At 41.9% G+C, this 24,868-nt stretch overlaps 1 protein-coding gene across 1 annotated transcript in view; it reads left to right on the forward strand.

Moving 5' to 3' along the window:
• The first annotated feature begins 432 nt into the window (after positions 1–432).
• FAT3 (FAT atypical cadherin 3) overlaps positions 433–24,868 on the forward strand; it is a 745,323-nt gene continuing 720,887 nt past the window's right edge. Inside the window, exon 1 of the mRNA XM_075546447.1 lies at positions 433–481. The gene's annotated coding sequence lies outside the window, so the exon portion shown is untranslated. The remainder of the gene's footprint in view (positions 482–24,868) is intronic.

Raw genomic sequence — 24,868 nt, forward strand, 5'->3', positions numbered from 1 at the left:
TAAAGCTTTCCTTGATTTCTCTTAATAATAGTGGTTTCATACATCCTGTGCCTTTTTGTGATTAGCTTATTTCACTCAGCATAATGTCCTTCAGGTCTATCCATGTCACGAAGGACTTCCTGGATTCTTCTATTGATGTTAAATTGCCTGATCCAGACAGATAGCTCCTCAGTGGCAGAAAAAATTCCAATAACACAGCTACATGGATAATCCTGAAAAGATAACCTTGGGAAAAATTTTGAAAAATCATGAAACTTTTTGTAGAGAAGAAATTTGAAAGGGTTTGCAAATCATTATTATTGGCAAGCGTGAGATTATATGAACGGAAGGTTCTGCCTGAAGAGCCAGGAGGACAGAGGGGTCCCATAATTATTTTCAATGCAAGACTTTTGAGTGAATCTAGTCCAATAATCTTTTTTTTCTTTTCTTGCAGATGAAGTTGAGTGAATTGCCCAGGATTCCATAACTACCCAGGGATCAGGTAGGGCTGTAACCTAGTATTCTAAAATCCAAACTTTGTGCTTGGCCACCAATTGTCCATGGAGACCTAAACATGTCACTAATTTAGCACGAGGCTGGATTTTCCTTTAAGGACATGTTGGTCATTATTCCATGCTTGCATGTGGTTTTAAAGTAAGTGGTGAAAGTGTTTGCAGTTTGCTATTAAAACATGCAAACAGTTCAGCAGGGGCACTGAGCTGGTTGCAAATATTATCACCTCAGATGAAATTGAGCTGAGTAAAGATGATTAGAAGGGGAAATGAGGAACTGGAACAAGGCAGTCTGTGTTTTTAAGTACAGACCCACCACCTGTGACTTGGAAGAAATGAAAACGCAGAGGTACATGTGAGCTGAAATGATGTGTCTCTCACGCATCAGTCAGTGTTTATCAGAATTGGAGGTCTTCGTAAGTGAACTGAATGCTTTCAATGTAGGCATGTCAATAATTGCCATCGACCAAGCGTTCTGTCACACCTGCCTGCTTTGCTTTCTTTTCTTTTGACTTCATTACATATTGATTGACTTCTTGGGTTTTACAAGTTCATAAATCACCTTCTTTTAAGAGGCTTCTTGGCTTTTGTGTGTATAGACTGAGAGTGCGAGGAAAGATTGATACTCAAATCACAGTAACAAAGGACTGCATCTCTGCTCCTTCAGCTTCATATATGCAAGAGGGAAGCATCAAAAGGCAGTGTCATTTGGAGGAAATAGATTCAAAAGCAATGCAAACACCTGATCAAAAACCTGCTGCGCTAGCAGCTTCTTGGTCTGATGGCAGCTTTCACCTTCTGCCTGTGGAAGTCAGTGGAGAGAGCTGGGGGAGTTTTATAACCAAGGAGCGCGTTTAGTATTAATTACATAATGAATAGCTACCCTTGCAAATGACTATGGATATCATTGCCCAGTTGCAAATCTATAATCCTGGCACAGAATAGGATCAGTGTTCACCCGTCTGGGAGGGTCACCTTTTGTACTGCCCACAGTAGAATGGCAGCTGAGGCTATACCTAGAGCTCTCTACTGCCTCCACAGCTATATGACTTAGTAATTACTGGGAATTAAAGTATGGTCATTATTATGATCCATATTTTAGAGATAGAAGATGCATCTTTTTGGTACTGTCATTTTAAATTCTTGTGATATGCATGAATCCAACCTATTCAAATGTGGTTGCTTATAGATACTGACTGGAACATACACACTGAAAGACCCTTTTCTTTCTGGAGCACTGAAGTGTTTTGGAATATAAGATTAAGCAGTTGTATGGTGTGCTCTGTGGTAAGGCTGATGCGGTTGTACAGAATTAGTGCCGAGTCAATGTCGTAGGTGGCAGTCCGGTATTAGTAACACAAAAATCATATTCTAGCAGTCTTTACCCATCGATTTCATTTGGAGATATTCAGCCATTCCTTTCTGAACTAATTTAATTTCTGGCAGCAGTTTAATACATCAAAAGGGAAGAGAAAGCAATACTGCTTTAGAGGATACTTGTAATTAATAGAGCCAACTTCTGAAGAAGCCCAGACTGTAAACCGCTCACCTGTGAGAAGTGGCTTATTCTGAAGGGAGGGTTGCTTTGAAAGAGCAAAACAATGGAGGCTGGAGAGGAAAGGCTCGGAACCAATTTCTGCTTTCGGGTTTCAGAGCCAATCACTTCTACTTGCTCTGTGAGGATCAGGCAGGAGGAGGACAGGAAACGCTCTGGAAATAGCTGTCATTTTCTTAACAGAGTTTGCAAACAGCATTTTTTAGGCGTAAGTGTATCTTTTGCACTAGTTTAGTAAAATGACATCAACGCTCACAATGTTGCTACAGAAAGTCAAATCAGAGACGTGATGTGTTAAAGATAGCCATTTTCACCAAGGACCCATCCTTGTCTGTGGTGCATGTGGTGTTTCCTGAGGCGGTCTCAGTAAATACGTGTATGCTGTTCTTGTTGGCTTCCGTCATGTGCATTCCAGCCCATAGCAAACAGAATGAAACCTTCCCACTCCATCCGTAACCGAACCTCTCGTTCGCTCTGGGAGGGCTCCCATGCCAATCTCTCTCCCTGGCCTTTGCTGGCCCTCTTTGCTGAGCAGGATTTCCTCTTTAATAACCGATCCCTCTTGGTGATGTGTTCAAACGAATTGAATTGAACAAGGTTCTGTTATGATTCATAGTTCTCATGGTCACGTTTAGGAGCGGGTCTCTCGGCCTTTCTTTTGAGGCTGTCTCAGTGAGCTCCATGAAAACTTGGCCCCTGTGCGTGACCCTGCTGATGTCTGAAATATCAGTGGCATATTTTCCAGGGCATAGCAACCTGCAGTCAATACAGTGTTGCGGAGAACTTTGCTGTAAACCAGAGTAAAGTGAAGGCAGATGAAATGCCCCGCTCACGAGTCACTGAGATCTGCTGGGCAGCCCCTGCGCTCAGTGCTCTGTCAGCTTCCTCTGCACCCTCGGAGGCAGACTCTAGCTGTCCTCTTTACAGGGCAGAACCTAGGCCAGAGGCATATGCCAGGATCCCACAGGTAATTGGTGCTGCACCTAAGTATGTTTGAAATCAAAACTTGCTTGTGTGAAAACGGTGCTATTCATCATGTTAGGCTGAATCCATCCAATTATATGTCCTAACTTCTCCAGGCACATTTAGGAGATTGCATTAGACAGCGAAGCAAGCAAGCTCTTGGCTCCATAAACAATGGAAAATAACTGGTTATTGAAATAAAATTACCTCCTGATGATCTGACTGTAGATTGTTCACAACCAGATGTCCCTGCCACCTCTTAATTCCCTTACCTTGCTCTTCCCCAGTGGCATGCTTAAGGGATTCAAATTTATTTTAGTATTAATTAAAGTAGGAATATAATGTATAAAAAGAGAAATCTGCTGGGTAAAGACCCATGAATTTTATTTTATGCTTACATGGCCTTTTCATTAATCCATTGGATGAATAACACATCTGAGTGCCTACATTGTGTTATGCCCCGTTCTCTCCAGCCACCAGGGATACAGCGTGAACAAGACAGATAATAATCTTGCCCTCATAACGCTTGCAGTATTTTTTTCTTGGGAAGAAAGTTTATAAACTATTAAATACAGTTTGCTTTACTTATTATTTATTCATTTGAATTCTTCATGATCTGGAAAGATATTAGGAATAAACAGGCATTGAAAATGCAATTAGCTTATATGGAAGACTACAAGCTCCTTTCTCATTTGCTCTACTATGTTTGAACATCCCGGACTAGAGTAACTCATTGCTCAAGGCTTTAAAGGTGCATTGAAGATGTGATAAGGTTATATGCAACTGAGCATTACTGGATTTCTAACAATGATCACTTCGTGACTTAGCAAAGCTTTGAGAGCCTTCAATAACATCTACAGTAGTAGAAATTTAACAGGAGGGATGCACTGGGACCACTTGTCTGGGTGGAGCTTCTGTTGAGGCCCCTGGGGAGGCAGCAGCCACACATCTGGAGAGAGAAATGGGAGTACTAGAGGAATGAATGCAGAAAATAAATTTAGCAACTTTGCCTACAACCTTCTCTTATATCATCTTTGGAACAGAGAGATGGTCCTACAAAATTGTGCATCCACAACAGGGCAGGGAGGATCAGTGAAGAGGATCCAGTGTAATGAATCCTTTGGGTACAGCAACTCAAAGAACCAGTGAGCATCTCAACCACACTGTTCGAGTGCATTGTCCCCAAATGACATGGTTAAATGGCAGAGCTAGGACTGCATTACCATTTCTCCAAATTATGTCAACTCTAAATGATGTCAACTCAGAATCCCAAAGAATTCCTTGGCTGCAAGCACTGCATCGCATCTGAACGTGCCATGTTCCTTTCCAACATCATATGGCTCTTACCCATCGCAGTCTCCCACATCGCCCATGTGCTGGGCAGTGGTTTCAAAGCCTGACTGTGCCTCAGCATCAAGGGTAGCGGTTGTCAACCTGTGGGTCACGACCCCTTTCACAGGGGTCATCCGATTCATCACAGTAGCAAAATTACAGTTATGAAGTAGCAAAAAAAATAAATTTATGGTTGGCGGGCCACCACAATGTGAGGAACTGTATTAAAGGGTCGGGGCATTAGGAAGATTGAGAACCACCGAGCTAGGGGGATATAAAATACAGACTAAGCAGTCCCCTTACCTAGTAAAGAACAAAATAGTAAGTGTAGATAAACTTTCCTCCCATAACAATAAAATGAATTATTTCTTTGGCAACCATTATTGGTAAAGTGCTAGGAAGATGTCTCTCTCCCAGCCTCCTCTCCTGCTCAAAAGAACTTGTGGTAGGGAAAGACAAGCTGCAAATAATTTCTCTTGGGTTTTTTTTTTTTTTTTTGCAAGAGTGGTTGACTAGCCTACTGAGAACACATTTTTTTTGCCCTCATCTCTGAGATATGCTTTTAAAAGGCCAGAGCCTTGAAAACACGATGGGCAGTTCTAGTCTACACACGGAAGAGTGCTCTAAGTCAAAATCCACAAGAAGCCCATTACCAACTGGCAACAACCATTTGTACCTTCCAGTCTCTCAGAGAGCTCCTTTTGCCCTCTTGGGTCAGTGGTAGGTACCCCTTTACTCTTGACCCTGGAAAGGACCCTTCCGATCCTGGGTTGATGGGATTATCCATAGTCTCCGATGGAGTGAAGAAGCTTGATTTCCCCCTTGCCTGTTAAGGAGGGCTTCTGAGTATGTTCATATTAAACCACTCAGAGGGAGCCAATAAGTCACTCACACAATGATAGGGCTGTGCCCCCTCACCCGCTTTTCTATTGCCAGTACAACTTCTGTACCTCTTTGTCCTGCCCATGCACTTCAGATTCGGTCTGCCTCCTTTTTCTGGAGGTGGGCATGCTCAGGTGATTTATCGCCCAATTTGTGTGTTTAAGTGCATCATGTAAAATACTTTAAATTTGTAACCATCTGTACTGCTCTTTGTTCCTAATGTAATTTGCTTATATCCTTGGTTTCTGCTCTTAGTTCTTCCTCCATGGACTAGGACCTAGTACATTCATTTTACAAGGGCACCAAGGACATATTTATTGGCTCTTTGGAAAGGAAACCACTGGAAAGCTTAAGGGTAATTATTCAGCCCTCTAGATTTATATAGAACATTTCTACCCAATAACTCAGGTTTCTTTTAATGTCAAGTAATACCTTTTTTCGTCAAAACTGTAAATGTGATTTAGCTTTTCTTGTCTTCCTTTTACTTTTCTTAAAGCAAGTCCTAAGAAAGTTAACTTTGGTGAGGAATTGTTTTAGTATAGAAGATATGAAGTGAATGGTCCAGACTGAGAGTAGATTCATGGAGTCATAGAATCGTCAAAGTTGGTTGCTGTCTGTTTTGGGTGACCTTGAGTGTGCCTTCACCCCAGCGCTAGCCCCTGGACCACACTGGCTATAAATCATATACTGTTATCCCCAATGAAGCTTGGAAGTTTGAAACACTAGCAAGATGTCCTAGATTGGAAAGCAAACCATCCTTATTGCTTTTATTATTATTATTTATTATTAGGGTCAACTCTCTTAACTAATTTGGTGTCAATTTAGGAGAAAAATCTAGATAAAGCCCTTTTGTCCTTGCCGAGAGTAGGTTCTGAAAGTGACAAAGCAAGAAATAAATTCCCATGTGTTCAGGCTCGTTGGGGAACACCAGGGAGGTGAAAGTAATCCAGGAACGCATGGGAATCAGCCTTGGTCTTTTTTATTTGTGCCTGGGATGGTTTTGCCTTCTTGCAAAAACCAGATGCTGGTTTTCATAGTTGTTTTCAATTTCAGCCCAGGCCTGGTTATAAGGTTTGAATTGAAAGTTCCACCGCAGGACCGGGTTGAGGCTAAATTTGAAAGTAGCTGTGGAAGAGAGGACGTTAACATTTCCCCAGGGAAGTGGGCTGGAAAATTGCTGCAGAGTAAACTGTAGGGAACAATCTTGAATTGATCTCTTGGGTTGGACAAATTACCTAATGGATTTTCCATCTCTCAAAATTTGGGGAAGGAAAAAGTGCCTTAAAAACAATCACAACAACAACAAAATGAGACCCTAAACGTCTTCCGTTTTCCTCCAGGATTTAAAACACTTGTCCTTCTGTCTTTTCTTTGAAACAAAAAGGCAACAAAACAAACAAGGTCTATGCTGGGATGCCTAAAGCCAGGGGAAGTGACATCAGATCGTTGTGTGATTGAAAACTCACAAGTATTGGAGCCCTCTGTCCCTCTTCTCAATTGTGACTGCTGAAACTCATCTCAGTTCAAGATGGTTTGGGGTGCAGCTGCAACTATATTTTAATAAACAGTATGACCTAACTATGATTAAACATGTTATTTTTCCATGTACTATAAAAATATTTGAGTGGTTTAGCTGTTTACATACCACGGTTTACTGGACGAAGATGCCAATTATGCAATCAATTCTCAAACACCCTTTTCCCTACCCAAATCTTCCAAGCCCTAATCTTGCTTGGAAATTTTATCTAAGACCAGAATGATTAAATTCATTTTTCCCTTAGCTATATTCCAGTGCATTTCTATTTCAATGCATTTTATTATTCATGTTGCCCTGGGGATGACAAAGTCTTCTCATTCTCCTATTTCCCTCACTTTTATTATTGGTGGGGATGCAGGTAGAGGAGCAGTGTAAGAGAGGAAGGCCCTCAAAAAGGTGGACTGGCCCGGTGGCTGCAACAATGGGCTCAAGCAGAGAACGATGTCATGAGGATGGGGCAAGACTCGGCAGGGGTTCATTCTTTTGGGCACAGGGTCCTTATAGGTCAGAACTGACCTGATGCCATCTAACAACAACTGGTATTGCACAGTGCTTGGCTCCTCAAATACATACTCTCCAGTAGAGTCATGACGATCCCAAATATAATAATCTTGACCACAGGGGTGAGTGCCTGCTGTGTGCTGAACACAGTGTGTGAGGCAGGGTTCTCCATCAAAACAAAAACAAAACCAGTGCACTTATGAATATATATAGATATATGTGACTACATATATCTATATATATCTCTCTATATATGAAATGTAATGCCTAAATAATCCACACAGATATATACAGGGTTCAGTTCAAGTCACTTTTGTGGAATAGCTAATATACAGAAGGTCCTTAAACTCACATTAGCTGCTGGTCCAAGGTCAAAGAAGCAGAAATCAAGAGGCTGCCCTTAGGCAAAACAGGCAGGGTGGGGCAGCAACAGTCAGTAGAATTGGGAGCTTAGGGAAGCAGGCCCACGGGATCTTGAGCTCAGGCTTTGCACACACAGCAGCAACAGGCTCCACCAGCCTCGCCTGCTCAAGGCCTATCTGCCAGCTGTGCAGCGAAGCAGGTCTTGAGGAGCCTCCAGCTCTAGCTACGGGATCCATGGGTTGCCTCGGCCCACAGGTAGTGCAGCACATGGTTGATGCTGCTTAAGCGGCAGCATGCTTATTCCATCACCAGGGTGGAAGAAAGATGGGATGCTGGCCAAGGAAAGTAGGAAAGTATCTCATTAGCCCTCCAATCAAGCAGCGACTTCATTAAACTCTGCCCACATGTTCCTCTGGGGGCCTAGTTGGTGAGCCCACAAGTGAAACACGATGACTTGCTCCAATATTGAGTAAAAGGAATCCTTTGCAGAGGAAACTGAGTTTAAAGTCTTATGGAATTCAGACAAAGGAAAGTTGAAGGCTATTCAAATCAGCTATAGTAGCTGCCTATGTGAAGAAGATGCATTTTGAATGATTACAACAGAGGCTTAGGCAAGGAGCCCAAGAGAGTGGGTGTTTTTAAAATTGGAATATTGATCATGTAAAGGATGGTCTCAAAAGCAAGCACTCTGCCATGGAGTCAATTGTAACTCATCGGGAACCTGTAGGAGAGAGTAGAATTGTTCCATAAGGTTTCCTTCTTTAAAGAAGCACTCTACCTCACCTGGCGTGGCTGGTGGATTCGAAACTTTGGTTAGCACTTGAGAGCTTAACCATTTGTGACACAGGGTCCTTGGTGGAGAATGTAGGTGGGAAAAAACAAACAAACAAACTTCACCGTGTTGCTTCCAATTCAAAGTGAGCTTACAGGAGAGACTAAGACTGCTCCCTAGGGTTTCAGCGTCTGTACATCTTCCTGGATCAACAGCCTCATCTTTCTCCTGAGGAGCGGCTGGTGGATTTGAATTGGTGATCTTGTGGTAGCAGCCCCAAGGATAACCCACTATGCCACCAGGAATCCCAACAGATGATAGAGCGAGAGGGAATAATAGACAGATGTTCAGGATTCTGGGTGTCAGGAGAGGACCTTGAACTCTATTCATTAGATAACTGGGTTTTACTAAAAAGGGAAGCACACATCATTATGAGATCTATAGTGAATGTAGACACATACACATTTGGCTGCTAACCACAAGGTCTGCCATTCAAAATCACTGGCTGCTCTGAGGGCAAAGAAGGAGGCTTTCTACTCTAGTAAAGTGACGCACTTAGAAACCTACAGGGCCAGTTCTACCGTGTGCACTGCCGTCACAAGTCGGAATCAACGTGATGGCAGTGTGTCTGAGGTTTGTCCTTTTGATAATGGATTGGAAGATTATGGATGAGAGGCAAACACACATGCCAAAAAGGCAGGTGAGTTAGGATGAGCAATAATGGGATGGCCATAGAGGAAGATGAGCACCAAAATTAATGCTATTTTGCATGAAGAACCAACAATTTAGCCACAGATTCATTATTAGGAAAATGCTTACTGATTAGAGGTAGGATGTCAAGGTAGAAACATAGTTTTCTACGAAATTAAGTAATGAATTGGGGTAGAGCTAGTGTGTGCGTGTGTGTGTGTGTGTGTTCATGGTTGAGAGTTGTTCTGGAAAAGGCTGGGGCCAGGTTGGTCTTTTTCAAATTCCTAATCTGACACTTCCACAGCAGTATCACTTCCCTGGGCAAACTTCTTCACATCTCTGAACATGTTTCCAAATCTGTAAAACACATCTTTAATTCCTGGATTCATTATTCCAAATATTATGCGTTCAACCGAAATATAAAATGGAGTGGTTCAGGTGGTTCTCAGAAAGTAAGGAAAGAACAGGAAATACAATATGGAAATATTCTGAATTCCCTCCTGCTGCATAAAATTTAGACTCTTGACATTTAAAGCGGAAAAATACAATTTAAATGGATGACAGGAAGGTATGATAATTAGTGAAGAAGGAGATGCTTCTTCCCCTTTCGACACTTAAGAATGGCAATAATTTGGGGCAGCACCTATACTGGCCATACTAATTGCATACTAAATGTGCAATGAGTAATAAATAGGAAATGGGCTGAAACTTCCCCCCAAAGGCTTCACTAATGGACACTTATGAATAGTAGGAGGGAGAAAAAAAGAATCCTGTCACCCCATTCTTAGTTTACCCCATTATCGAGTAGATGGCACCAAAGATGTTATATGAGGGAGCAGTGGTATATTTACTGCTCCTAACATTGCACAGAAGAATGAACCAAAATCGTCCTCTCCATCTAATTGCTTGTTAGTAGTTTCATAGCATCTAAGTTGAAATGTATTGGAAGGGAACCAGAGGGTACGCTGAAAACCAGTGGACTGGACTTTCCTAAATGTTGGAAGGTCCCTAAGTGGCCTCCCTAGTTTTGAAAAGGAGTCATCTTACCACCTGCTTTCGTCTCCTCGTCCTGCAGGGAGTTGTCATGTAGCGTGCGGAGAGCAAGAAGATGGGGTTTGCGTTTGCCCCCGAGTCTTTCAAGGATGAGACTGTTACTTACCGGGCAGAGGATCTATTACACTCTGAGCAGCTGCTGCTTTTGAGGCAAGAACGTAAAGCTGAAGAGCTCTGTACAGCTGTCATGTAGAATTTTAAGCACCCATTTGATAAAACCTGTCAGTGTGGCCCAATTTCTTGGGATGCAGCCTTTGGCTCCTCGCTCGCTTGTTCTTTCCTTTCATTAGTTTTGAGTTTTCCTGTTCGAAATGCTCCAGACGTAGCAGCTTAGAAGTGGTGATTATCTGTATGTGTGTGTTTGTTTTGTTTTAGAAGATTGTATTCTTGGACCCAGACTCCTACGTGTCTTCCAAGAGGAGACACACACACACACACACACACACACACACACACACAAAACAGGGCTCTGGAAATTTTACCCTTCAGGGAAAAGGAAGAGTAGAAATTCTAATCGGCTTTCTTATTTGGTTAGAAAAGTGGTAAGGCATGAAATTGGAACAGATGGCATACAAGAGCAAGGCTTATCTCCATTAGCGGGATTTTGCTGACAATTTCTTAAACTGTTTACAACCTCCCACTTTACATAGTTCTTTGAGGTCTTGTAGTGCACCGATGTGACAAGGTCTTACTCAGGAATATTAGAGAAAACAGGCCACCTAAGTCTGCACCATGAGGTGTGAGAGAATGTCTATTTCACCCACTTGTAATGAGTAGATTGTAGAGTTAGCTGATCACTTGGTCCTTTTTATTTCGTGAAGTTAAGACAGTGTGGTAACCATTGTAGGTTTGTCACCAAGGGGTAAATACAGTAAATGACTCCTTTGTGATATGACAAAGTAGACTTTAGTCCATCCTTTAATACAATAGCTTGAGAAGATTTGGAGAATTGCCAGCTGAATAACTATGCAGACACTCAGGACATCAGATACACATCAAAATAACTTAAGTAACGGGTATCATAGTCACTCTTTGTCTGCAGATAGTAAGCTGTTAGAATAGTTGGGGAAAAGGTTGTATTATTATTTGTGGGTAGTGTGGCGATAGTTTATTACAGAGCAGAGTTACTGAAAGAAAAAGAGCTGTATCATTATTCATATTTTTAAAATGCTGTGACAATATACTATCTCAGATGAGTGTTGTTCCAATAAATCATCCCAAATCCCTGTACTCAGGGGATTTTCAAAAAGATGATGTTTGCAGAGGCGAAATTATTTCAATACCTTAATGGGAAAAAACTAGAATGGAAGGAGGCATTCTTCCAAGCAAGAAAAGTCATTTACTGAATTTGTATCATTAAATAGGAAAGGTAAGGAGGAATATTCTCGGCTTAAAATACTTCTCAACTGAGGCCTTGGACCTCTGAGTAATTGATGCGTGACAGGCCCGCACCGTCTGTAGGTAGAATGAATAAAAACCGTTTTCCTCTGTATTTCGGCATATCAAAAGGTTCCTCAAACTCACGTAGGCTGAGAACTGTGCTCTAAGGTCAGACACTTCTAACACAGCCCTCCAGTACTCTCTTACTGGCTCTTAATTAGAATATTTTCTGATTTTTGGAATTTATGTCTCTCCCAAGGAACAAAACCTTCCTGTGTGGCATTTTAGCTCAGCTTCAGAGGTTGCCAGCGTTACTTGTTGAGTTGATTCCCACTCATGTGTTACTGAGTAGACCTGCTCGGCAGAGTTTCCTTGGCTGTAATCTTAATGGAAGCCGATTGCCAGACTCATCTTCTCTGAATTTGAACTGCCAGCTTTAGGTTACCAGTTGATTGCAGCCCATGTGTGCCACAAAAGCACAACAAAATTACAGGAATGGATCGGTATGCACTATGGAGCTATTTTTCCATAGCATCTTTATAGGATGTAGGCGAACTGCATCATGGGTTTAATTTATGCGCCACCAGCTCATCAGGCTTTCTCCCAGGGAGATATGGATAGATTCCAGCTGCTGACCGCCTGGGTAGCAGCAGCTGATCATGTGACGGAAAGTCATTGCACCCCCAGAGTTTCCTCAACATGTGATGGCACCCAGTTTAGTCCCCAAACCCAAACTAAGTGCCTTCGTGCCAATTCCAACTCCTGGTGACCATCAAGCCAGAGGAGAACAAATCGCTCTCTAGGATTTCCCAGGCTGTAAATCTTTCCAGGAGCACGCAATGTCAGCTTTCCTTTGGAGGCATGCTGATGGGTTTGAACTGCTGGCTTTTGCGATGAAACCTCCACTCTAACGACTACGTCAGTCAGGCTCCTTCCAGGGTAGAACAAATGGTTGATGTGTTTGGTTGCCAACTGAAAACTGGGACGCCTTGAATCTACCCAGATGTGCCTGATCGGAAAAATACGCCACTGACAACTCCTCTGGAGTACAGGTCTACTCTTAGTCCTGAGGCGGCCAGAAGTCAAGGTCTCTCTGTCATCCCTGGAGTATTCAAAGGAAGGGCTAGTGCCTTCTAAGACGTCGCATTCCCTCAATCCCCGAGTTACGACATGACTTGAATACTAAAATGACTGCTTTTCAAAGCAGAATAATGTCACAACCAGCAATTAAAGTGTGATGCGCTTTAAAACGCTAAACTTCTTGGCTTTTGCCCTATGGCACCGCTGGATCTCAAGGCATTTTAGGCATTTAAAAAATTGTTAAAACTCCTCAAAGTCATGACTTCTAATTATTTATACAGTTAAATCCACTCCATTCTGATTTCTTCTCCCGCTCAGTTGTTTTTTTAGGCTATTACTTATTGAAACATGTTTTCTTTTTCTTTTTAGACCTAGAAGAAGAAGGGTACTCAAGCATTATTGGACTTCCATAGCACCATTTTTTAAAGACAAACACTACCCTATTAGAATAGATTTTCTTACCACAGAGACATCTGAAATGACAGAAAATGGTCATGTCACTCCAAAAAAAGGAATAGTTAATTGGAAATTCTACTATCGAAAAATCATGAAATAGAAGGTGACCCATTCAGTTTCCCTTGCTGATTGGTAATAGCTACTCATGGGTAATTTGAATAGCTGTCAGAATTCCTCATTTTTCTTTTCTCATTTATTTTTCAGAAATAAATTTTAATGGGACTTCAGAGAACGGAAGCAGAGAGAGCAAGTGCATGCCCATTTTTACTGTGTTCAAATGAGTTCTTGACCTAGCGCACTATTCCTGTCATCTGAGGCAACCCTAGCTCAGAGCTTGGAGAACCACACCCCTGAACTCTCTGGAAGTTCTTACATAGAAGTCTTGACCTGGTCTTTTTCCTCAGAGTGTAGGAATAGCTCTCACATCTTTAAATGTGACACCAAGGACACACAGATTTAGAAACTTCCTCGTCCCGTGGAAGTTTTTGTGGTCATATACAAAACAAACAGAGTGTGATATATTTTCCCTATTCCAGCAAGCTTGAATTTGATCGTGATCTATGAATGTAGAACTCATCATATTGAGAAAATGAGGCGCTCTTTCATAGAACTGAAATGACTGAGGTTAGAAAATTTCCTGGGAAATGGCATGTGACAGTGCCCGTGCATTTGAAACTTGAACGTGTCATGTAGGTGATTCTAAGTGTTTCTGAAGGACAGCAGTCTATGTCATTTCATGAATGAAAGGGCATGGGGAAATAGAAATAATTACCCTGCGGCCCTAGTGGCGCTACCAGGTAAGCATTGGGCTGTTAATTGTAAGGTCAGCAGTTCAAGCCCATTAGCTTCTCAACAAGAGCAAGATGAGGCAGTCTACCCCATAAAGATGTACAGAGACTAGTGAACTCTACCCTGGGTTGCTCACTCTGAGTCTGAAATGAACTTGAAGGCAATGAAGGTGGATTTGGACAAGTAGCTACTTGTGTGGATTCTTCTCTTTATAATGTCTTAACCTTTTGTTTCTTCCTTCTCATATTGTAGCTCACTTAAGCTGGATAGTACACCCCACATTGTTTATTCTAATAAATGGGACATTAGTCACACCCACCTAGGAATCCTTGATGGCTTTGTTTCCAGGGTTCTCAGCTCAGCCCCTGAGCATGTCAGTGTTTACCCAGCCAGTGCTCAGTGTAGTCCCCGTGTTCCTAGTGCTTCCATCCAGCATACATATATTTATATGCATATGTAAGTATGTATATATGCATATATGTATATATAATTTTATCCAGCATTCATATATGTATATGTATATATATATAATTTTTGCAATTTATTTAACTTCATTTTCCTCTGGGTTTCAGAATTGTATCACAATCTGGAATTATATAGAGAATATTTGCCCTTATGTTACATTAGATAGTTGTAAATAGGAAATTGATTTCTTGAGAAGGATTTCGTTTCATCAACACTTTGGGAGTAATAACCGTATCACTCTTTTATAGAGATTTTAAGGGTTTGCAAACAACTGTTCTTCTTCCCTCTGAAATCTGCCTGCTCTTGTCTGCACAGGATTTGAAGGTCTGAGTAAAAATTCATATATTCAAAAATGTTGTGTGGTCAATGTGATATTTGTATAGCATGTATATCATTCTAATTTTTAATTTTAAATGCTTTCAGATGAATAAATGGCGATACTTCAGTGTATTATCTCTCAGCATTCGTCTTTGTACTTTATGGTTCTTTCTTTTTGTTTTTATCTTTTCTAATTATATTTCTGGGATCCCCTAGAGCAGGGATCTGAATTTGATATTAGCTCATAAGACAAAAGAAAGCGGGTGTCTGGACAGTTGTTAGGTTCCAAGAATTGTGTGGGAAAGGCAGTGCTCAGAGAAGGGCTGTGGGGGTGGGAGAGGGGATTGAGAGAGAGCTGCACAATGTCTACCTTGATTTAGGCACATATTGGGCTACTGACAAAGCATTTCCAAGCCGACATTTTCCTCCACCTACCTGTACCTCCTAGGTGTCATTTTCTTAATTTTGGCAAAGTTAATAATAAAAATGAGAAATAACAGGAACCAGAATAGTATGGCATTATTTATATTGTTGTTTCTTAAAAAAAAACCAATGGATATTAATACTAATCCTACTGTTTACTTTAGCTTTGAATCTGGATATCAGTCTCAAGTTCTAAGCATTGCTTTATTGTTGTTTTATGTATTTCAAGATAATGGCAGTTTCTGTGTTTGTTCCCACATATAAAGAATAGTGCATGAGTTGGTTGTCGGTAGTGTAAGTGGAGTCCAGGAGGTAGAGTGGTTATGAGTTGGGCTGCTAACTACAAGGTTGGCAGTTCAAAACCACCAGTCACTCTGTGGGAGAAAGATGAGGCGTTCTATTGCTGTGAAGAGTTACAGTCTGGATTAGATTGTAGAAAACCAATCTTGGGTTGTTTTGAGGACGTAAAGGCATCTCTTCCCTTTGCCCTGTGTAACTGAGTCTGTATAGAGAAGGCACTTCACCAGGAATTCAGATGACCAGTCTCATACTCTATACTTACTGTGCTTGAATCCAGTTTGCTGTGGTAACAGAAATATTTTCATTTTCTCTCTTTTAAAGGATAAACACGTGGAGCTTGAATATGGCTTGACTTTGGGTTTCATCTTCATCTTTTCTGACTTCATGTGAGAGAGACAGAGAGAGAAGGGAGACACTAGCAATGCTTCCTTAGAATGTCCCAGTTCTTTATGGCATTCTTAGAACTCAGCTGGGCTGAGCCTTTTCTTAAGGACATTTATGGCAAAGACCAGGCACTTCGTCTTGCTATTATTATTCAAGGATTAACATACTTTGACCTGTACTTGACATCCAAAGTTCTTCTGGGAAAGGGGACTGCAAGTCAGAGATACTCCTTGCCCACCCTTAGACCCTGAGAAGGTGAGTCGGAGTATATATTTTCTGCCAAAAATTTTTTTTTCCTTTAGTTTTCAGAAGAGACAGCTGTAGCAGGACAGCGACACTCCCTAAACTATTGCTAGACCAGGAATCTAGAAGTCAGTCACGCGGGCTCTGGGAGTTCTTTAACTTGAGGTCTAGAAAAGCACGGAATAGCTACACTACCCTTTCTGTGAGACTCACTGTGTGTGTTCAAAGGAACCCTGAAGGTGTTGATGGCCCATGTTATACTGTTCATGAAAAGGTCGGTGGTTCCGATCCACCAGCTCTTCATGGTAGAAGATGACGCTGTCTGTGGCTGGGAGGGTTTGCAAACCTTGGAAGCCCTCTGTAGAGTGGCTGAGTCAGAAACAACTCAAGGGAGAAGGGAGGTCTGCATTAAGGGGACCACTGAGGAGTCAGCTGGCTATAAGTGGCTCAATTATTTTTGAGTTCCTGGGTGCTGAAATTCTATGTTCATTTGAAAATGTATTGCTGATGGCCAAACATTGCTAAGTTGATAAGCAACACAAAACCAATCCTCTATTGCCTGGCACTTTCATGTCTGTGCCCCTTCCCCTTCCCTTCTTTTCCTCCTCTCAACCCTCTCCCTCCCTCCCACATCGACTGAGCTCCTGTTCCCTGAGCAGGCATTGTGGTGGGAGCTGAGGAGGTAGGGTGAACCCTTGCTCTGTCTTCATAGACCCCACTGCCATGGGAGAGACAGATGAGGAAACCGCTCATTGCAATAGATAGTAAGCCTTCATTGAGAGGGCAGAGGGAACACCAACGGCTTGGGCAGGGGCATGACTTGTTGGGGTGGGGACCTGGAGAATGACTGACGTTGGGAGAAGGGCTGGAGGCTCCATGCTTCCCTTTCTCTACTCTCCCGTTACACATTGGGCTGCTAGCCACAAGGTCAGCGAGTACAAAAACAGCAGCTACTCTGGGAGAAATGAAAGAGAGACTCTCGATGCCCACAAAGAGTTACAGTTTCTCAAACCCGCATGGGGAGTTCTACACGGTCCTCTGGGGTCGTTTGACTCAGAATCGACTATGGCAGTGAGTGTCTCTGCCATCATTTCCTTCTCTTTTTCTTAGTTTAACTTAAGCATTTGCCTCGATTGAAATTATGGCCTCAACAACTGCTTTTTATTATTATTAAGCATAGGGCACAAACTGTAATATTTTCCTCCTACTCTTTAACTTGCAAAGAGATTTATCTGAGATTCTGAATGCCTCTTTTAAAGAAATACTGACTAGTTTTTCATTAAGAGAACAGGGTAATAAATAAGCCACATTTCTTTTCAAAATGCACCAGGGTAGCTCTCTGAGCAATTCATGCTGTTTACTAGTTGGAGGAAGTGGCCTCACTATGAAAAATTACATCCAAATACCCTTGAAACGGTATTTTCTTTTTAGTGTGGGCAGGAGCTAAAAAGTGTCTTCAGGACCCAAATGTTATTTATTCCGTGTTTGACACGTACAAATCCTCCTTGATAAATGTCGTTAGGGAGGCATATTGAGCTGCGTGGCCTCTGCTGATAGGTACTTTTCAGCTTTTATCACTGTCTGTGTCAGAAAATTAAGTGTAATCTCAGTGCTTTCATTCGTTTATTAACTCTCGTGGGTATATTTTATATTAGGGAGTTCAGTGCGATGTTTGGCTTTGGAGGAATGCATGACCTCTTTCTTCTCTCAGCCTCAGCCATCTCCCTCTGGATGTGTTGGCGACTGAGGAAACCTGGACGTCCACCCTCTGCTTGAGAGCCTTCTGCTCAGGGATAGCAAACATTGCTTTCAAACAAAAACCATTGTTTTCAAAGACTCGCCTCATTTCCCGTCATGTTGACCGAAGAATGGCATATTCCAGTTGCAAGGGTGATGCTGGTTTGTCAGAAGTTTCAATGAAATGCCCCTTAGTGAGCATACAGTGTCCCCCTGACAACTCGGTGTATCTAGCACCTCAAAATGTGACCTTCTTTGAACGTAGCTTTGCAAATGTAATCCAGGTCAGACTGGGTTCAGGTAGTCCCTGAATTCGATGGCTAGTGCCTGAAAAGAAGAGACGGGAGAGAACCACAGAGAAGAGGGGCAGGAGCACACCTGCATGGAAGAAGGCCGTGTGACGACGGAGGCCAAGAGGGACAGGATGCAGCCACAAGCTCAGAAGCGCCAACTTTTGCTGTGAGCCACCAGAAACGAAATGGGGACAATGAAGTCTTTTTCCGTAGAGCTTTCAAAAGGCATATGACCCTGCAGGGAACTTGACTTCAGACTCGTAGTTCTCTAGTTCCAGAACAGTGAGAGAAAACATTTTGTTGTTTTGAGCCCCCCGATTTTATGGTAATTTGTCATGACAACTCTAGGAAACTACAACCTAGGGCTGACGCTTGGGAGGGGCCTGTTCCTGCTTCCACTGGATGATTGTCATTCTCTGTGGTTCATGCTCCACAAGTCTCCGTTACCTGTGGTGTATCACCCGTGGAGTTAGAGTCCAGGAGCAAATGGCCCATTAGCATGTGTCTGCGCACTGCCCCGTGCTGATATACATCTTTTGGAAGAAGTCTGGACTTTGCTCCTGTTCCACTCTGTTGAAGAAGAACACTGAAAAATGGCCTGCCTGAGAGGGCCCTGCCTATCACTAGGCCTGGCTCTCTGAATTCTGACCATCCTCAATACTCCTCTGTACCAACTTATTGAAAATGTTTATCAAGAAGAAACATAGTTGGTATCTGTTTCTTAATAACACTTGTTATTCGGGATAGGAGAAATGGGAAAGGACACAAATTTCATTCCTTAAAGGCCCATCGTGGGGCCAACTCTTTGTGCTTGACTTCTAAGTACAGGTTGATCATTAGAGTCCTGGGCGGGAGGAGCGGGTAGTACTGGGTTATACATTGAGTTACTAACTGCATCGCCGGCAGTTTGATATCCCCAGCTGCTCTCAGAGAAAAAGATTGAGCTTTCTATTCATGTCAAGAGTTAGCAATCTCAGAAACCCACAGGAGCAGTTCTGCCCTGTCCTGTGAGCAGGCAGTGACCCCGGGCAGTAAGGTTGTGTTTGTTCGTTTGCTTGTTTAGTGCTGCCATGGAAGAAAGGTCTCCGAATCTGCTCCCTTGAGGATCGCAGTCAAGGAAGCCTTGGAGAATGGTTCTAGTCTGGAACGCATGCAGTCAGCAGAAGTTGGAATTGACCCAATGGCCACAAGTTCAGTTTTCACTCAGACCCCTCAAAGATAAAAACGATGCGGAGATTCCTAATTATAGACATGTTGCAAACCATTTCTGAGTAACCACTGAAGCCTCCTACTAGAAATCAGAGTCGTTCATTCATTTTCATTAATTAACCTGAAGAAGAAGAGAACATTAAACCTGGAATCACAACCAACGTCCATGGAAGCAGAAGGCCAGAAATCAAATGATCTATTATAGCAGAGGTATCAGGTGTGACAGACCTTTTTAAAGGGATAGAGAACAAAGATGTTATTTCAAGGACTAAGGCGGTCCAGACCCAGGCCACTGTATTTTTATCCACCTCACCTGCATTGCAAAGGCAGGACAATGAATAAGGCATAGCAGGTAAAATGTATGCCTTTGGACAACATAGAACATTTCATATCCCATGGAATGCCAGAAGAACAAACAAATCTGTCTTGGAAGAGGTTCAACAGAATGCTCTTCAACAGTGAAGATGGTGAGAAGTTGTCTCCTGTATTTGGGACATGCTACCAGAAGGAATCAATCCCTGAGACAGACATCATGTTGGTAGAGGGTCACGTCAAAAGAGGAAGAACTTCAACAAGATGGATTGACACAGTGACTCCCAAAATGGACTAAAATCTAACAATGATTTTGAAGATGGTTCAGGACCAGGCATGAGTCTGTTCTGTTTTACACGGATTTTCTTTAGGTCAAAAATGACTAGGCAGCACCCAGCAGAATCAAAGACACATGACTGATATATTTTGACTGGAGATAAGAGGGAAGATATTTTAGGCATTTCGGTACCCCCGTACCCCTGCACAGAGTTGAAAAGAGGGGCCCTGGAGAACACAGGGCAGCTGGAGAGCAGTGGGTTTTAAGAGGTGAAAAATTTGGAACTATAGGGGAAAAACAGGGAATGATCCTAAAATAATAATTCCACTAACTAGACCTCCTACTTCCTATCTATTTTTAATTTCTTCTGATTAAGGGACTGAAACAGAGTTTTATCTAGGAATAAGATAAAGGAAAGTAAAAGGGAATTATAAATTCTGACTGTGTTCATCCGAATGTATCAGCTTTCTTCGCCACTTTTGCTTATGCATCCACTTTGTCCTCAGCATTCGAGTTTGGACAGGCTGGTGTGCTTCTTCCTTGTGGGTTTTGTTGTTTCTCAGGTAGATGGCTGCTTATTTATCTTCAAGTCTTTAAGACCCAGATGCTATATCTTTGGTAGCCGGGCACCATCAGCTTTCTTCACCACATTTGCTCGTGCACCCATTGTCTTCAGCGATCGTGCCAGGAAGAGAGCATCTCAGAATGCCGAATTGTTAGAAAAAAGGGTTCTTGTGTTGAGGGAGCACTTGAGCAGGGGTCCGCTGTCCATCTGTTTCCTTAATACTAAACATATAAATAAATGTACATAGATCTATTTCCCCCTCGTCCTATATTAATATATTTACATCTGTATATGCCTGTATTTGGATGCTAGTTCTTTCCTCTATTTCTTTATACTTTTCTCTTGTCCCACTATCATGATCAGCCTTCAGTTGGGTTTCAGGAATTGCTCTCAGTTACATTGCCCTTGATCCAGCCCTACCAGATCTTCTATACCCTCCTTGCCACAGATTTTGGATCACTTGTTTTTCCCTTGTCCCTGGGTTTATTAACACCCACTTCCTGATGATGCCCGGCTATCAAAAGATATAGCGTCTGAGGTCTTAAAGGCTTGAAGAAAATCAGGTGGCCATTTAGCTAAGAAACAACAAAGCCCACATGGAAGAAGCACACTAGCCTACCTCAACAAGGTCTCTGAAGACAAAGTGGGTGCATAAGCAAATGTAGTGAAGAAAGCTGATGGTGCCTGGCTGTCAAAGGATATAGAATCTGGGGTCCTATAGGCTGGAAGATAAACAAGGGGCCATCTACCTGAGGAACAACAAAGCCCACATGGAAGAAGCACACCAGCCTGTGAGATCACAAGGCATCGAAGGGATCAGGTATCAGGGATCAAAGACAAAAAAAATCATAAGATTGTGAATGAGGGTAGTGCAGAGTGGGAACCCAGGGCCCAGCTATGGGAAACTGGACATCCCCTTGCAGAACGGCTGCAGGGAGGAGCCCAGCCAGACGGTGCAGTGTAGCAATGATGAAACATACAATTTTACTCTAATTCTTGAATGCTTCCTCCCCTCCACTATCATGATCCCAAATCTGCCTTACAAATCTGGCTGGACTGGAGGAAGTACACTGGTACAGATAGGAAATGGAAACACAGGTAATCCAGGACAGATGAACCCCTCAGGACCAGTTGTGAGAGTGGTAATACCAGGAGGGTAGAGGGAAGGTGAGGGTGAAATGGGGAACAGATTACAAGGATCTACATATAATCTCCTCCCTGGGGGATGGAGAGCAGAGAGGTGGGTGAAGGGAGACGTTGGGTCGTGTAAGATATGAAAAATAATAATAATTTATAAATTATCAAGGGTTCATGGGGAAAGGGCGAGCAGGGAGGGAGGGGGAAAATGAAATGATACCAAGGGCTCAAGTAGAAATCAAATGTTTTGAGAATGATGATGACAACATATGTACAAATGTGCTTGACACAATGGAGGGATCTATGGATTGTGATAAGAGTTGTGCTAGCACCCAATAAAATGATTTGAAGGAAAAAAAAGAATGTATCAGCTAACATTATTTATTTGGAAGGATTACTCTTTTATGGATAGCTACCTGAATTAATCTAAGTCTATGAGCAATATTTTATGGAATAACATCAGGCTGTATCATTTGCAGAATGCTGCATGTGAGCACCGACTTCTCCGTTAGGATCAGGGAGTTGGTTCTTCTAATATCTGCCCTGCATTTCGCCACTTAAAACTAAAACTTCATCAATTCAGAGAATGAAGATGAAGGAATGCAAATATTTGGTATCAGGTGTATGCTTATCATTTTCAGTGCATTATCTCATCAAACCTTAGTCGTGAGTATGCATTACTCCACCACTGCATAGGGGGAGTGATGCATACTCAGAGGTGTTAAGGAAGCTGCCCACGCACACACAGCAAGAGGTAGACAAGGGGTTTTACTCCTGATACTATGCTCTTTCCATGATCCCAAGCTAAGGCCATTGAATTAGTTAGGAGAAAAAAAACAAAAACGTACTAAGAGCTATATGTCTCAACTTCTTTAAACAGTGATCTATTCAACATAGTGTACTACTTAGAAACGTTGGAATATGCCTATGAAAAGTGTAAAAGAGATTCATGTGGGGCTTCTTTTCTTAGTTAAAAAAATCAAGATGATATCATTTGAGACTGTAACTTCAAGACCCTTCCCCTCTTTCATAGTTTGTTTCTTTGCATGAAAGCTAATTGAGCTTTCAGACAGCTTTCAGACATATCACTAACTTAATTTTAATCTCTGGTTGCTGTTCTGTATGTATTTTTCCTTCAGATAATAAGTATGCAATTGTGGTTACCCTGATTAATGTTTTACATATTTCCTCAGGCATTCATGGAGAATTGACTAAAATATAAGTTACCCTTGGTTTCAGAAAACTTCTGATTGGCATTTAGAAACATGTACAAAATATACCCCTGGGTAAGCAGTTTTCTAACCTACAATTTTCTTCTTCATTTTTTTCTTTAAAGGACGGGGAGAGGAAAAAGAGGAGACCATTTCCAAGGGAGATTTTGGTTAGAATAAGGAGAGGCTATGGTTTGAAACCATTCTATCTTCAAATTGCAGCCTTTTATTCTGCAAGGAAAAAATTTTTTTTAATGAATTTATTTAGGTGTTTTGAACATGATAAGCTGGAATTAAATGCAGAATCAGCGTTTTTCTCCTCTTTATCTTAGAGCAAAAATATCACCATATCTTAAATTGCCTTGGGTCAGAACACTGATTGTTGAATTATTCAACAGTTTGAACTGGTAGAATTAAAGGATTCATTAGGCTGAAGGTCAAACGTTAAGTTAAAAACATTTCCTTATAGTTATGATATAACTCACAATATCGACAAATTCCAGAAAGCCACAGGAATGAAGAGATATGTGGTCTTAATGAGCTAGAAGCATTCTTGCTTGGCCATTTTCCCTGACAACCACTCAGAAATGCCCTGAATTCACTTAGCCCTCTCTTCAGACCGGTAAACAAATATGTACTCAGTAGGAGTCCCACTCCCACTTTCCCCATATCCAAGGGGGCTTCAAAAGGTTTGTGGAAAATCTCGTCTTTTAACTCCATCTTTCTACAAACAGTTTGAGGCCCCTTTGCTTTTAGATGAAACTGAATATTAACCTATGGGGTTATGCTCATTTTCCTGATTATAGCCATCACCCCACGAGAACACAAACAAACATGGATCCCATAATTTGAGCAAATGGAACTTTTTCCCCAGTTGATCTTTAAGTGACTCTTGAAAAAGCTTGTGACTTGAAGTCAGAAGATGGAAACTCTATTAAGAGGTTTTCTTGTAAGAAGTGATGGCGAACGGATAGAGGCTAAGAACAACACTGTGTATGTCCAGAGTACCTAGCTTCCTTGAGCAATAAAATATTTATCCACTTTTCCCCAAGTCCATTTGTATACGGAGAGTTCTTAGTGTCAAGTATTGCCATTTTAAAAATAGGAGGAGTTGATTTCAGCATAAGACCCCAAGAATGTTCTCTGTCTTGACATCAATGTAACCACTATTGCTCTAGACCCCTTCTCAATGGGAACTCCATGTGGAAGGAGAGCTTTGGGATGTGATCTGCCCTATATCCTCTAAGTACCACCCCAAAATTCCTTTTGTGACTGTTTGTTAATGCTCACTTCTTTGAAGATACATTAAGTTTTTAGTGTGGATGCTTCAGGAATAATTGATGGTGCAGCCATCTGAGGATTAAGATGTTCACTATGACTCAGGCTGTGGCCATTCTCCTGGGCATTAAAGCTCTTGCTTCCTCCCCAGGTGATTGATGGCCTTGTGTTGATCTGTGTTTTAAGACTGTGTGGCCAGAGGGTGTGAGGTCTCTCTCCAGCATTTGATACGGATGGCCACTTCCTTCTTCTTAAAACGCTTTATTTTCTCAATATCAATTTTATTACCCTGCCTTAGTTGAATTCCCTCCTCATTTCCAAGGGGGATTTTGGTTAGAATAAGGAGAGACTATGGTTTGAAACCATTGTACCTTCAATTTCAGCCTTTATTGGTTCCCTTCTCTATATATTTAGTGTTCAGGGCTTGAATTGGAGTCTTCTAGAGTTTTGATTCAAAACCACCAGCAGCTCCATGGGAAAAAGACTGGGCTTTCTACTCCCATAAGTTAGAGCAGCGGTTCTCAACCTGTGGGTCGTGACCCTGCTGGGATCGAAGGACCCTTTCACAGGGGTCACCTAAGGCCATCAGATGGTCTTAGGAACCAAGACACTTCTCCTCTATCCATCTCCAAGAGGGCCCGCCCACATGCAGATACGCCCACATAAGAATACCCACTGTGAAGACTGTTACCCATGCTTCAAGACAAACTTTAATTTATTCGTCATTAGAAATAAATATTTCACAATATATAATTACATATTGTTTTGGTGATGAATCAGTATGCTTTAATTATGTTCAATTTGTAACATTGAACATACATCCTGCATATCGGATATTTACATGACAATTCATAACAATAGCTAAATGACAG

This window comes from Tenrec ecaudatus, chromosome 4 (assembly GCF_050624435.1).
Source record: "Tenrec ecaudatus isolate mTenEca1 chromosome 4, mTenEca1.hap1, whole genome shotgun sequence".
Lineage (NCBI taxonomy): Eukaryota > Metazoa > Chordata > Mammalia > Afrosoricida > Tenrecidae > Tenrec > Tenrec ecaudatus.